Raw genomic sequence first — 15,418 nt, 5'->3', positions numbered from 1 at the left:
TGGTTCTCAAAATTTTGTTCTAAGAACTTTTATATTATTAAAAATAATTGGGGGCAACTAGGTGGTGCAGTGGATAGAGCACCAGCCCTGAAATCAGGAGGATCTGAGTTTAAATCTGGTCTCAAACACTTAATACTTCCTAGCTGTAAGTCACTTAACCTCAATTGCCTCAAAAAATGAGTTTTTGTTTTGTTAATGTGATTATATTTATAGACATTTACCATATTAGAAATAAAAGCTAATTTTGTATTTGTAGACCCTCTGAATGGGTTTCAGAAATCTCTAGAATTCTCTGGACCACAATTTGAGAACCACTGTTTTTTTTTTTTTTTTAATAGCTTTTTATTTACAAGATATATGCATGGGTAATTTTTCAGCATTGACAATTGTATTTGTTCAGAGACTCTTGTTAATGAGACTATACAGCCAACTAACAGTTATAATTATGACTATGATTATATAATCCCTATCTAGCTAAGCAAGGAATATGCTCAACAATTAGTGTTCTATAGTGCTAATAAGATTCTTCTAATTTCCCCATTAACCTACTTATTTAAGGATAGAAGTCACTAATGGACAACCAAAAGAAATTATTTAAAAAAAAAAAAAAAGATTTTACTGTGGTGCTCAAAGAGGGAAGAGGGAAGGGGGAAAGAGAATCACACCCTCAATTTACCAAGATTCACATTTAGCATGATCTACAGGGATGTATGTAGCTGCAAAATTCCTGTCAGCATTAATAAGTCATGTAGCTAATCCCCTGAGCTGAAAATACATCCCATTTGGCAAAACATAATATCAAATCACTGAGCATATTGTCCTACCTAATTAAAAGCCCTACTGTGGGTGTTATCACATATGACAACTATCAAATTATTTTAAGACCTAACCCTCGTTGATGTGGGTAATATAGGCACCAGATGATGGTAGGCACCAAAAGTTGGGGTTAGGTAATGTGAAGAATTCACAATGGCCATTCTCTTTGGCAAAAGATAAATTTATTTAGCGAAGAGGTTACAGGCAAAATGAAGAGATACAATAGACACTGGGAATGGTAAATATGAAATAGAGTGGGAGAGTATATGAAAAACAAGTTCCTCAGTGGAACTCACAATTACCTAGTAGAAAGGGAGCACCCCACAAGGCTGGGGCATGCCCTTAGCTGACAGGCTAAGTCCTGAAAGGCACTTAGCACCCTAAAAAAGTTAATTAGCTTTAAGGAAGAAAAGTAGTGTTGAAAAGCATGTGGAGCTAAGAGGACATATCATGGGGCATGGGGGAGGGGAGAAAAACACCAAGAGGCAGAGTGTCATGGCAGATTGACCTAAAGGAAGGTAGCAGCCAGAGAATGGCCCACTTTATGAGGAAAATTTAACTATGAGACATGACCACAGGGATTTCTGACAGGATGTGCCAAATGAGACTCTAGAGACCCTTCAGAGCTGTCAGCGCCTTCTCCCTGCCCGCTGTGGGATTAATTTTTTATCAATTCCTCTACTAATCACACTCAACACTGAAGATCTCATCACCATGATAAAGATTTTAAAAATTAATCTCCAACACAAACTGATAATACTGCTGGCAATACTTATAACACACCAATATAAACAACACTTACAAACTGTCTTTCTGTGCCCTCAGAAACTTCAGCACCAAAATATGTACTGAAAAATCTAATCTAACCTCAAAGAAAATCAATCATAAAACATGACCAAGATATAATATTCAAGGATACTTAAGATCTCTTAATAGAAATCTGGCTAAAATAATAATAACTTTAAAAGAATTAAATATTATTCTAGTCTAGTTCAAATCCAGCCTTACTTACTAACTGTGTGATCCTGGGCAAGCCACTTAATCCTGGTTGCCTCTCAAAAAAAAAAAAAAAAGAAAGAAAGAAAAAAAGAAAAAGGAAATACTTGGTAGTTCTGAAATTATTGTATAATTTATAATTACCTTGTATCATATCATATCATAATTACCTCATATATTTATTCCCCTTTATATTATATTGTAAATTCAATTTATGTGTCCCCAAATACTCATCTGTTCAACTATGACTAACAATTGAAGATTTTAAAAGGATAATCAATTTAGAACAAGAAGACCTTAAAGGTGATCTAGTCCAAATTCTCTCATTTTACAGATGAGGAAATTAATGCTCAGAGGTTGAAGTGATTTGCCCAAGATCATTTAAGTGGAGGAAGAAGAGATCATTTCCAAAGGAAGAGCCAGACAAATCTTTGAACTAAATTTTTAATGATGGCTGAGAACAAAAAGTAGAGTTGTTGGTATTTTTATTTCAATATTTTAAAACCTAAAAAATACATAAATTGCTCTAATATGCTACATATTAGAAATTTTAAAATTCGTTTCAAGTGGAAGTAAAATATTGAATTTTGTGGTACCTTGCCATAATATAATTTTCTGAAGAGCAGAAATAGTAATTCAAAATAAATTATTGAATTGTACCTAAATGATTAAATGAAGTATCAAAATGGCATTGTAATAATAGTGATCTGACCAATAAGAAGTAACCCACAAACTTAGATTAGAATTAGGTTCTACCTTAATTCAACTGAGACATCCTAGCATAAAAATGCAATTTCATTCCAGAATTTAAATATATTTAAACTTAATTCAGAAATTTAAATTTATTTCTTTCCTTATATTTAGTGGTTTATATGTACATCATCTTCTAGAACATGAAAATGATCAATTACTTCATTTCAGATTGAAAGATTTATCATTTAATTTAAAAGATCTAAAATTTCAATTTTATTAAAATAGAGAAAAGTACACATATAAATAAGAAAAAAAAATGCAAGTGAAGAACATTTTGGAATAAAGTGATTGAGTGCATAGCTATGAGCAGAATAACAGATATGAGTCTACATTTGCACTTTCTATAGCACCTTTCTGCCAAAAGCTCAGGGTTTTACACAGATGGTCATGTTTTACGCAAATAAAAATTTCTCACAGATTACTGTGGTAATAACGGTAAAGTGAATCCCTTTCTATAAATCTAGTAGTAGAAGATAACTATGTCAACTACCTGCTTCTCCAATAAATAGCTATTCATTAGGGAATATAGTTCAATGTTCTATTATGTTATAATGGTTTATATTATATCTCTTGTATTTCCAAACCAGACCTGGTTTGGATTTACTCTAAAGGGTAGAAAATATGGATAACAGTTTAAACTCTGAAAAAGATAGCTAAGTTTGTTGTACAAATGAAAACTGGTTGAAACCATTCTTCACTCCATATACCCCACCCCAGACTTATTACTTGTTATCAAGTGTAATGTTAATTTATTGTAAAACACATGCCCAGAGGATAAGACCATGAAAATAAGCCAAAATAAATGAGAGAAAAGAATTATTGTTTTACCCGCAGCTTGTGATGCTATTTTTCTTTTTATTAAAGTAAAATAAACTGCCAAGTTCTGATGTCACAACAATTTCACAGCCTGATAAAAGTAGCAATTTATCCATTAATCATTTCCCGCGCCAATTTCACCTCCAAGTAGGTAGTGCATGCAATTATCTACAAATAGACATCAAGTTATAGTACAAAAGCAAATACTAATTGCTTGCACTCTGTTACTATACACAGAGAACAATGTTCAGTTTGTTTCTTGGCAAGAGAAAGACCAGGACATAGTTTTAATATTTAAATAACCTAAGACACTATGAATGACATTAGCTCACACTTATGTTTTGCAATTTACCAACTACTTTCCTTGCAACAATTCTGCATTTTTTTTTACCAACCTATAATTTTTATTTAGAGAACTCCAAAAGAATTATTTTTTTTCCAATGCAGATTAGTACCATTTCTAAATTTAAACTTTACAAAAGTAACCAGGACACTGAGTTAAGCAAACTGCCAGTCACACAGACAGTATGTGTCAACCAAAGTCTTCCTAACTTTAAGACCAGCTCTTTAAACACTACACAACTTTGCCTCTAGTGTAATTATTATTACCATCATTATACCACTGGTAAAACTGAGACTCAAAGAAATTAAATGATACAGCAAAGTCAGACCTAAAATTTGATCCCAGGTTACCTAACTACAAGTCAATGATGCCACTAAATTGCAGATACCAAATATTGCATCATAACATCTATCTTTTTTTAAATTTTCCTATTGCTTTTTCTTTTTAAAGGAGTCAATGCTCCCTTATTTTTTTCTTCCCCCCCTCCCCACCTATATGTGCTCATCTTTGTAACAAAGAACTAAGCAAATCAAACAACCTACCGACCACAGGTGACTGGGTATGCAACTTTTCATACTTCTGGAATCATGGTAGATCACCGCATTTCATCTTAGTTCATTCAAAGAGGAATATTTAAGTGCCAACTATGTGTTCTGAGAATACAAAGTCAAAAACAAATCATCCTTGGCCTCAAGGAGGTTACTTCTTGTAGTGAGGGGAAAAAACAAACAAATGTATATAGAAAAGTATATAAAAAATACACACAAAGTAATTTGCTGGAGAGTGAGGGAAAGGAGAAGGAAGTACAGAATAGATAGCCACTGAGAATCAATAAAGCTCTCTACAGAGATTACCTTCCAAGGTAATCTCAATAGACTTTGGATAGAAAATGCCATCTGCATCCAGAAAAAGAACGATGGAGATTGAAAATCAACACATACTATGTTCACTTATTTTTTCTGTTTTTTTTCTCTCCCATGATTTTTCCATTTTGTTTTGATTTTTCTCTCCCAAAATTATTCATAAATCAATGTGTATTAAAAAGAAATATTTTTATTAAAAAAGGAATTAGCAGTCAAAGTAGAACTGAGAAAGAAGCTAGGGACTCTATAAGACAGAAGCAGATACATTTCAGCCATAGGTGGCCTGAGCAAAAGCAGAGAACAGGATACCCTTTACAGGAACAATAAGATTTTTAGTGACTTTTTCAGTTTACTTTATTGTTGTCATTGTGTGTATTCTCCTCGTTCTGCTTCCTTTATTCTACATGACTTCATTCAAGTTTTCCCATATTTCTCTGAATTCAGCATATTCATTATTCCTGAAGCACACACAGAAAAAATTCCATGACATTCATATAATTTGTTCAGCCATCCATCAAATGAAGGACATCTAGTTTATTTACAGTTTTTTGTCACCCCCAAACATATATTTCAAATATTTATATCAATGATGACATGTCTAGTATATATGTGTGTGTATGTGTATATATGTACACATAAATATAATCTGAAATTTTTAAATGTAAAAATACTAGTAAAGTCTTCTGATGTGACATCAGATTTTTCCTAGAGTTATCTGTTCTTTTTACCTCTCTTCTTTCCTTAGTCTCATGTTTGTCCTAATATTATTATTCTAAGTTTGGTAAATTGTTAGACATGGCATATGAGTTCAATAGACTTAATTGGTTAGGTTCCTGATCATTCATTTTAAAAGACAGCATTTCCCATAGCACTATTTCCATTTCCAGGGTGTCAAGGCCCTTTGACAACCATGACACATCATAACATCTTGAGTTTCATCACCCTAAAAAATGAAGGGTATGGTAATGACAAAAAGGTCAAGTGAGGAGGAAGCATGGTACATACATATGTAGATGTAGTACACACCTAAAACCTAAATTGAAGGGAACATTTAAACTCCTTTCTGTGTAATAGCAAGATTTTTACAGCTTTCAATATATTTCTCTATAATATCTAATGTTCACAAAGAGTTAAAGAGGATAGGCATTATCTTTCTCTTTTGACAGAGGGGAAAATTAAGCTCCAGAAATATTAAGTGACTTGCCCAAGGCTAAAGAGCACAACACACTGCCTTATAAAATACGGAACATAATTTAACTCTTCCTTGATGTTTCAGGGAATTATAGTGACTCTAGTTCATCATTCTAAACATCAATTGTTACTGAAAAAAATATTATACCTGTAGATTAGGAGTATAAAATATTGGACTAAATGCACGTACTGACTTCAACAGATACAGTGGATGGTTTTAATGAATCTATCATTTTCTTTAAAACAATTTTACATAAATGACTTGCTTCTTTCTCCTAATAATTAAAGGAAAAAAAAAAAACAATCTGGTTAAGTGGAGTGAGGATTTACCCTTAAAATCTATTGGGCTTTTTTTTTTTAATTACTTACGTTTTATACAGTTATGATATAGATAGGTAGGAAGGATGTAGAAGGGGCGAAGGTAGGTAGAATAAAGAGAAGAGTTCCAAAATGACAAAGAATGTTTTGGAAAGTTCACAGGTATATTGAAAATAGAGAACACTATTTCAGAAAACCCCTTCTCTTCCATTTCCCCAACTTTCCCTTTAGTGAGAGTACAGCAAACAGACTTAACACTTAACTAATCAGGATAATATGAAGAATAATAAGGGTTCTTTGGATGAAAAAGGGTAAATAAAGATAATCCCCAATTCACAAAAGGAATATACTCCTAAAAGTTCATTTTGCTTCCTAAAGTTCATTTGTAACATGCTTGTTTGAAAGTTAGAATACATTTTCCCTTTAAGAATGTCATAAATAGTGGTTAGATTCCAGACCACTTCACAAGTCTATTTCATAGATTTACAAAATACTAGAACTGGAAGGAATCTTACATAAAAAATCCTTTGCAATAACCTTGATATTGAATAATTCTAGAAACAGGAAGCTTATTTTTTTAGTCTGTATAATTAATTGATGAAGTTCCTTATAGTAAAGTAAAATCTATATCCCTATGATTACCACACTTCAAGGATTTGTATTTCATCAACATGGATATTCCCTCTGCCAATGCAAATGGAAACTTGGTTTTTCTAATTATGGTATACACAGATATATCTATTATACATATTCTTGAGTTACTGTAATCAAAAATTTTCATCAGTTGCTGGCTAATCCTCTGATAAGCATCTCAACTCCTTAACTTCAAACCTTTCTAACTTGATTATGTCTGTTGGCTTATATTCCCCTAGGATAGTCTTATTTCCATAATATTAGTGCAAATAAGTAGAAGAGTTATCTTTCATATTTAATCCCACATATAACAAATATATACCTAATGCTATGCCAGCTTAATAGTTCAGCACCAATAGTTCTTCACTTCATATTGCAACAGTGAAATCTGGTAGAACTGTAATGATTCAGAGAACATCTCAATCTCTGAGGCTATAAGAGCTTCCACCTTTGCTGATAATCTGGCAACTTCTGTACATTCATCTTCTAGACACCAGTGACCTGAATTCGGCCCTTAGACCTCAATCCTGATAGGTATGTGGTTTGCCTATTTTATTGGATTCTACTTCCCAAACTACTCCAAGCCATGCTGCTGTGCCTTCCAGCTCCTGTTAATATGTTATCTTCAGAATGCAAACTCCTTGAGAATAGGCACAGTCTTAGTTTCTTGTGTATGGGGGGGAGGGAAGGAGGTGTGAGTGGGAGGGTGTGTACTTAGCATGCCATGAACATAGAACATTTATTGAGAAATAAATGCTTGAACTAGAGATCATTACTGATCACAAAATAGAAAATTTCGATTATACCAAACTGAAAAGTTTTTGTACAAACAAAACTAATGCAGACAAGATTAGAAGGGAAGCAATAAACTGGGAAAATATTTTTACAGTCAAAGGTTCTGATAAAGGCCTCATTTCCAAAATATATAGAGAATTAACTCTAATTTATAAAAAATCAAGCCATTCTCCAATTGAAAAATGGTCAAAGGATATGAACAGACAATTCTCAGATGAAGAAATTGAAACTATTTCTAGTCATATGAAAAGATGCTCCAAGTCATTATTAATCAGAGAAATGCAAATTAAGACAACTCTAAGATACCACTACACACCTGTCAGATTGGCTAAGATGACAGGAAAAAATAATGATGATTATTGGAGGGGATGTGAAAACTGGGACATTGATTCATTGTTGGTGGAGTTGTGAACGAATCCAACCATTTTGGAGAGTAGTTTGGAACTATGCTCAAAAAGTTATCAAACTGTGCATACCCTTTGATCCAGCAGTGTTACTACTGGGATTATATCCCAAAGAGATTATAAAGAAGGGAAAGGGACCTGTATGTGCACGAATGTTTGTGGCAGCCCTTTTTGTAGTGGCTAGAAACTGGAAACTGAATGGATGTCCATCAATTGGAGAATGGCTGAATAAATTGTGGTATATGAATATTATGGAATATTACCGTTCTGTAAGAAATGACCAACAGGATGATTTCAGAAAGGCCTGGAGAGACTTACACGAACTGATGCTGAGTGAAATGAGCAGGACCAGGAGATCATTATATACTTCAACAACAATACTATATGATGACCAGTTCTGATGGACCAGGCCATCCTCAGCGACGAGATCAACCAAATCATTTCTAATGGAGCAGTAATGAACTGAACTAAGCTATGCCCAGAAAAAGAACTCTGGGAGATGACTAAAAACCATTACATTGAATTCCCAATCCCTATATTTATGCACACCTGCATTTTTGATTTCCTTCACAAGCTAATTATACAATATTTCAGAATCTGATTCTTTTTGTACAGCAAAATAACGTGTTGGTCATGTATACTTATTGTGTATCTAATTTATATTTTAATGTATTTAATATCTACTGGTCATCCTGCCATCTAGGGGAGGGGGTGGGGGGGGTAAGAGGTGAAAAATTGGAACAAGAGGTTTGGCAATTGTTAATGCTGTAAAGTTACCCATGCATATATCCTGTAAATAAAAGGCTATTAAATAAAAATAAAATAAAATAAATGATTCTATCCACAAAAAAAAAGAGAAATAAATGCTTTATCTATTATAACATAAATTGGAGTATTAATACTATGCACTGCTTCTAAATGCCTTTACCAAGTGATTGGTAAACAGCAATTAAAACACAATCCTTTCCTCCCCAAATCTACCAAAAATATGTTTCTAGGGAAAGGGAGGTAGGGTTGGGATGGAAGGACACTAGTGTTTCAACTAGATGTGAGATTCTTCCAGAGTATGGGAAAGCACTATACTTGTAGTCTGAAGATCCTATTCTATGTGACCTTGGGCAAATGAGAACCCCTCTGTGCCTTAGTCAGTTCTGTCATCTGTAAAATGACTAGATTGGATGAGATTATTGATTTCTAAGGTCCCTTCTAGTTTTAAATTATGATACATTAGAAAATATGCTAGCAATATTTTATAGAAAGGGATTAAGACAATACAGAAAGAGTTTGGGGTTTTCTTTTTCCCTAATCCTACCCAAATAAGCAACTGACTCAGCTTCTTCCTAAATTTTTCTAGTTATAGTGACAAAATTTAGCATACTTATTAATTTCAATGTAAATAAAAACCTAAAAAAAAAAAACAGATAATATGATATGGAGGTAAATTTTAGGAAAGACAGGGTCTAAGAAATATTTATTATGATGTAGATTTGAAGTTTTGTACCTAAAAAATAATTTTTTTTGAAAATAAGTCTAATACCAATGTGTTCGGTTCATTCCTATTTTCATCACAAGTAAATCTCTACCCGCTATCATATTGTTCTCACGTATATTTTAAGGCAAAAATGCTAATTTTCTTTACATTGAGATAAATGTTGCTCCTTTACAATTCCAAATGTAAATTCTGGTCTACTAAGCATTTTAAATATTAGGTACCTTAGAAGGCACTCCTTTATCATATGCAAGTTTTTAACATCTCCTATTTCTCAGTTTCCAAATTCTGTACTCTGAGAATTGGAAGACGTGAAAAGATTCTGTGGAATGTGGGCCCTGAGGAGCTATTATCAGAGCCAGCACATATTTGTTGATTATTAACTGTTTTCAAATAACATAATTACTTTCCTTAAAGCAGGATACAGTGGAGAAAAAAATACTGGATTTAAAAGTCAGAAAAAGTGAAAAAGAGTGCTGGTTTCTCCTTCTGTGTGACCTTTAGTAGATCACCTCATTTCTCTCTTATTATCAGTTTCCTTATTTGCCAATGGAGATTAAAAAAAAAAAAAACTCATTTACTTCAAAGGATTATTCAGAGGATCAAATGAGCCTCTATATTGTAAAAGCATTTTGTGAACTACAAAGCACTAAACAAAAGTATTACTGTCACAAAAGAAAATATAGCCAATTGGAACTAGTTTTATGCTGCTTCTGGGGGGGGGGGAAAGATCTGTTTTCACTAGCCAGGAACTTTAAAAATAGCAATAAAATATTTCATAATACAGTACATTTTTTGAAATTTTTAATAAATGCTAACAGTATTCTGAGATTGTAGGTTTAGATAATCCTATATTATTGCCAACATTTAAAAAACTCTTCACCATACAAGATTTCAAAGATAAGAGCAATTTAAATAACAGAAAAATGCACATTAAGTTCACAAAAGAATGGCACATTCTCAGGGTTAACAAAAAAAAAAATGCTATATCAACTTAATTCTTTGTTTACATTTGAGTAATTTCAAAATAAAATAAACTAACCAATTTCAAGTGGGACCAAATAAACAAGTAGTAGCATTAAGTTAAATAGACAATTCAGTGTAACCATTGCAGTTTTTTCCCCTCAAGTAAGATGTGTCAGACCACTGGCTAACTTCCATCTTGATCCCTTCTTACTTTAAAAAAGAAAGAAAGAAATCCTAGGATCATGCTTTAAAAGGACCACAATGACTTTTGAAAATAAAGCCCCTACTCATATTCCAGATGATTATTGGAAGTATAAAAATTTCTTTGCAGACCTTTTTTTAGTTTAGTAAGGCAAATAAACAAATGTGATCCCATGACATTATCAATGTAATATTGAACTTCAATGTTTACTCCGATGAATCCAATAAGCCCTTTCCACTTGACTATAAGTAGTAGATGGTCCACATTAAACTAAATGTGAGGAAAAATTAAAAACATTCAAAAATACTTCTAAATTTTGTTAAGCCTACCTTACCATAAGGAAAATTTGGTAGGAGATAATAGGGAAGGAAAGTGAGAGAGAAGAGATCCTGTTAATGACAAAATATAATCAATAAATCTTCAAACATTCATATTGAATATTTGCCCAAAGATATATGGCCTTGCCAATGGAATTCATCACTATCAGCATTAACTGTTTAACCCAAAATCAAAAATCATTAGTATCAATAATTAGAAAGCCCAGGTTATAATTCAGAACTGAATCCCTCAAAAAAGCATATCAAAATCAAAGTGAACTAACAAATTCTAAATAAAATTCATATCCACCCCTCAAAAAAGCATATCAAAATCAAAGTGAACTAACAAATTCTAAATAAAATTCATATCCATACATTGTTACTCAGAACACTGAAGTTTTTGAGGTTTTATGGTGATCGTATTTTTATTTGGTTTTGTCTTCTACCAAGACAGCATAGCAGAGCCTGAAAAAACTGAAACAATGCTAGGAAAATGTCCTCAAATAACAAATATAAATTCTTAATAAATCAAAGGAAAAGATCAAAATGGTAAATGAGTGAAAATGCTACCATCACAATGTATATGGAATATAATGGAAATATGGAAATCATTAAATTTTTTAAAAAACTGAAATAATGCTTAAGCAAACAAGGTTGCCATCTCAGCAAAATCAGTTACACAAGAAATAGTCTGATTTGCTTTCACCTGCAAAATTCATTTCAAGACACCAACATTTAAAGACAAGAACAAATTCTAATTCAGCTTTTCATACTTATCAAGAAATCATTCAAAAAAACTTACCGTTTGCAAACGTGTATATGCTTGTGCTAGCTTCAGACAAGACAGCAGAAAAGTCACTTTTTGTACCTTAAAGTGAAGTTCATTTCAATGTAAAAGACGTATCACCATAGCTCCACTTTTAATAAAGTCCTGACTATAAGTCTGCTTTGGGGTTGGGCTTTTCTCTTACAAGATAAGCTGTTAAGTCATGCCTTGATTTTAGATCTGCTAACATATGGAGCCTTCTAATGTAGCCTCCTCCCCCGCCCATCACCACTCTGCTATGTTCTCTCTACACATGCACACATACACACATACAAAAAAGGCACTGCAGGGCAGAAATTCCTCAGGTGCTCGCTAATGGAATTCCCAGGGTCTTGGAGCCGCTTCGGGGATCAAGAGATCTCATAGCCCCTGCTGGGGTAAGGAGCAGCGAGTCTGTTCCATTTAATCAAATACAGAATGAATTTTCAGCTCTATTCACTAGCTTGTCTCCAGGGCTCTCAAAAGGCACCAGGCAGCTAGAATCACACACATGTGGCTCTTTTAGGCAAGTATAATTAGTTTGATTTTAAAAGGCCACATTAATAATATCACCTCAGGACTATTATTTAGAAGACAGATGACAATGATACTGTATGTTTTAAGCCTGACAATAGTGGAAAGCCCACAGACAATAAGAGAAAACTTGAAGGGGGAAAAGAGACAGGTTTTTTTTTTTTCCTAATCCAAGATTCTCAAACTGACATGCTGTATTTCCCATATCATGATTCCTTAATTTTAACTGAAAAGGATAAAGTAAAATCTTTTTCCCCTTCTTTATTTCCCCTCCCTTCTACTCTCTTGAAAATGAACTAAAGAAAAGCACACAGCCACAAACATCAAATGGAATTTCTCAGTGTACTCCAAAGATTTTAAGTGAAAACAGCAAAGCATTCTTCATCAATTCAACCCAACAAATTTCACTTTTAAAAAGGCACTTAGAAAAATGTGGACATTTAGTAGGTTGGACTTAACATTAATGACATTAGAGAGGATATTTTTAAGATGTTTTTTATTGTCAATCTAGTTCCACTTTGTGTTTGCTTATCTGTAATTTATGTAATGCAAACACTAATAAAGGTGATGTCTTATTAAAACTTTTTAAAACAAAAGCTATTTTTCACATTTTTGAACTCCATCATTCCTCAATGCCCCATTCCTAACTCTGATCATTCAGAGTATGTAATCCTTGCAATTATTTCCCCAGAAGTATAGAGGGCACTGATGTAGCCACTTTTCAATATGTAAGAAACAACTAAGAGAAATTTTGCTTCAATCTTTATTTCAATAAAAAAAAGAAATAAAACTAGAACATAGGATAATTAAATATGAGTAAATTAAGTTTTTAAAATCTAGCAAATCAGAAGGGTGAGGGGAAGGCAAAAATAATAACTATTAACAAGGCTTCCCTGTGCCCTTTAGCAGCAAAGCCCCATGACAGAAATTGGCTGTTTTAGTATCCCTGTCCTGATCTAGCCAATCTTACTAACCTGAAGAAAAGGTATGTGTTAAATTCCTCCCACACCAAATCAAAGCACCTGCAAGGGAGGTGAGAGCAGTGATAGACTCAGAAGCGAGATTAACAGGATCTTAAGTCCTGTGATTCTTTATATAGTATTTCTCTGGCATTCAAATTGGGGTCTTTAAGCACTTTCCATAGAAAAGAAGGTTAATGAGAGCCATAGTAATCAAAGTATTTATCCCATGTGACTTACCAGACAAACAATAGCATAGTACTTCTAGTTACTGATTTTACTGGTTAACTAAATTGTTCAGACACAATTTCTATAAAGTTTTTACACAAAGTTTAAACAATATATACTGTTGCTATATTTCTTAGTAGAGATATAAAATGTTTCAGCTTTAAATGTTTCCACACAGCTAGGACATATATCTTTACAAAACAAAACAGGTTTTCTCCATCCTTCTCATATAACAAAGTATGAGGCAGTTTATTTCAACATGTGCCTGACAGATACTGCAATTCAACATTTCATGCCTCTCCAGGTTACCCAAAATATTCTCTAGTGGAGCAGTTATATTAAAACAAGCTCATTTAAAATCTCCACAAAATTTCCAGTTTTTCTTGCAAAGACAAAACTGGCTCCACAGTTACATAAAAGACAACTACAAGTATAAATACAAAACCCTCAATAATTGTCGGTTTAGAGCTCTCAATGAATTGCAGTGAGAATTAACTCATCACATTCAAATTAGTTAGCTGACAGTTAAGGGGTTATCACATCAATTAATTCTTTCTGTCAAAAGCAGCCTGGTTTCCTGTGCTCTCACACTAGTCAGCATAAATCTCCAGTCACCTTTTAGTCCAAACCTTATTTTCCAAGAAATAAGAAAATAGGAAAGAGTATTTGTGGATGACGTCGCCCAAGTTGTAGTTGAGTTCGCTATTAAGAAGTCTGTCTTTACAAAGCACCTGCCACCCTTAGTGGTCCTGAGAAGCAAAAGCAGGCACCCTCAACAGCAGCAGGCTCTCCAGCCTTCCACCTGATCTGGAGGGGTTGGGGAGAACAATAAGAGAGGAGGGTGAGGGAATCGATCTATCCCCCCTTCGGTGAGTTATTACTGAAATTCCTAGATGTGAGGAGAAAGCAAGCACGCAAAGGTCTGGAAGCTGCAGGCTGAAATAAAGAGCGAGCTGAAATGTATTTAGTAAATGATAATGCAAACCACAGAAAGCTTTGCACACAAGGAAAAATACGCTCCCTGGGGCTGGGAAGTAACTGAGTGCGTGGAGACAGAGAAAGATACATTGTGGGGGAAATTTCTCCGGCTTCTCCCTACACATAAATCACCGTCGCTCTCGGGGGCTCGGCGGGGATCGATAGGGAGGAGGAAAGGGAGGGAAAGGAGGGTCTGGGAGGGGGTTGCGCCCTGCGCCGCCCCCACTGTACGCACAGCGCTAGCCCTTCACCTGCCTCGGCGGATCGCTGAGGTCACTGACACCTCATCCCGCCGGCTCCCCCCGGGCCTCCCTCCCACCTCCCAGTCCGCCGGCAGGGGGTCCGTCTCCCGCCCCCGGCGCCCCCAGCCCGCCGGCCCCGCGGGAGCCCCGCACCTCTCAGCGGGGCTGGCTAAGCCCACAAACGTCCTGCGAGGCAGCCGGCTCCGGGAGCCACCTCCAGGTCATCCCCCAGGTCGGCGGCGGCGGCGGCTGAGGCGGCGATCCGAACGGGCCCCTCCATCCACCGGGCAGGAGCTGCCGGGAGAACGCGGCGGCGCCTCCCACAGCAGGGGCGCGGAGGCGGTGCGTGCGAGCGCAAGGCAGGCCGGCGCAGCGAGCGGGTGGGCGGCAGGCTCCCACTCTCCTCACCCCGGGGCTCGGGCTCGAGTCGGGACACCGAGGTGGGGGGAGGGAGGCGGGGAGCGGAAGGCGGGGCCAAGAGCGCGTCCCCGCGGCCGCGCGCCGGACTCCGAAGGGGACGCGCGGGCGCGTCACCTCGCCGGCACTGGGCCAGCCGCAAAAGGGGATGGGCCAGGGAGAAAGGGGCGGGCCTTAGCGATACACTCTCCACTCCGGAGAGGTGAGGCGAAAGGGGCGTGGTTCTCCCGGCGGCGCGCGCAGGCTGCCAGATCTCCTACGGGAGGCGGGGCGAGATGGGCCATACCAAGTACGCGCGAAGCACGGGGGAAGCGCTAAGTGGAGAGGTAACAGTCCTCTTGTCTCTGCGCTCT

The 15,418-nt window shown here is 35.9% G+C and overlaps 1 protein-coding gene across 4 annotated transcripts in view; it reads right to left on the bottom strand.

Moving 5' to 3' along the window:
- CDON (cell adhesion associated, oncogene regulated) overlaps nucleotides 1-15,091 on the bottom strand; it is a 105,966-nt gene extending 90,875 nt beyond the window's left edge. The window contains exon 1 of one of the 4 annotated variants that reach the window (XM_031960932.1): nucleotides 14,802-15,091. The gene's annotated coding sequence lies outside the window, so the exon portion shown is untranslated. Of the gene's footprint in view, nucleotides 1-4,266; nucleotides 4,622-11,704; nucleotides 14,729-14,801 lie in introns of those variants that run through there. The other 3 variants (XM_031960928.1, XM_003764393.4, XM_031960929.1) reach the window with 3 other exon arrangements.
- Nucleotides 15,092-15,418: the final 327 nt, after the last annotated feature.

This window comes from Sarcophilus harrisii, chromosome 3 (genome assembly GCF_902635505.1).
Source record: "Sarcophilus harrisii chromosome 3, mSarHar1.11, whole genome shotgun sequence".
In the NCBI taxonomy this organism is placed as follows: Eukaryota; Metazoa; Chordata; class Mammalia; order Dasyuromorphia; family Dasyuridae; genus Sarcophilus; species Sarcophilus harrisii.
Note: the sequence above shows the minus strand (reverse complement) of the source record. Positions and strands in the feature narration are given on the sequence as shown.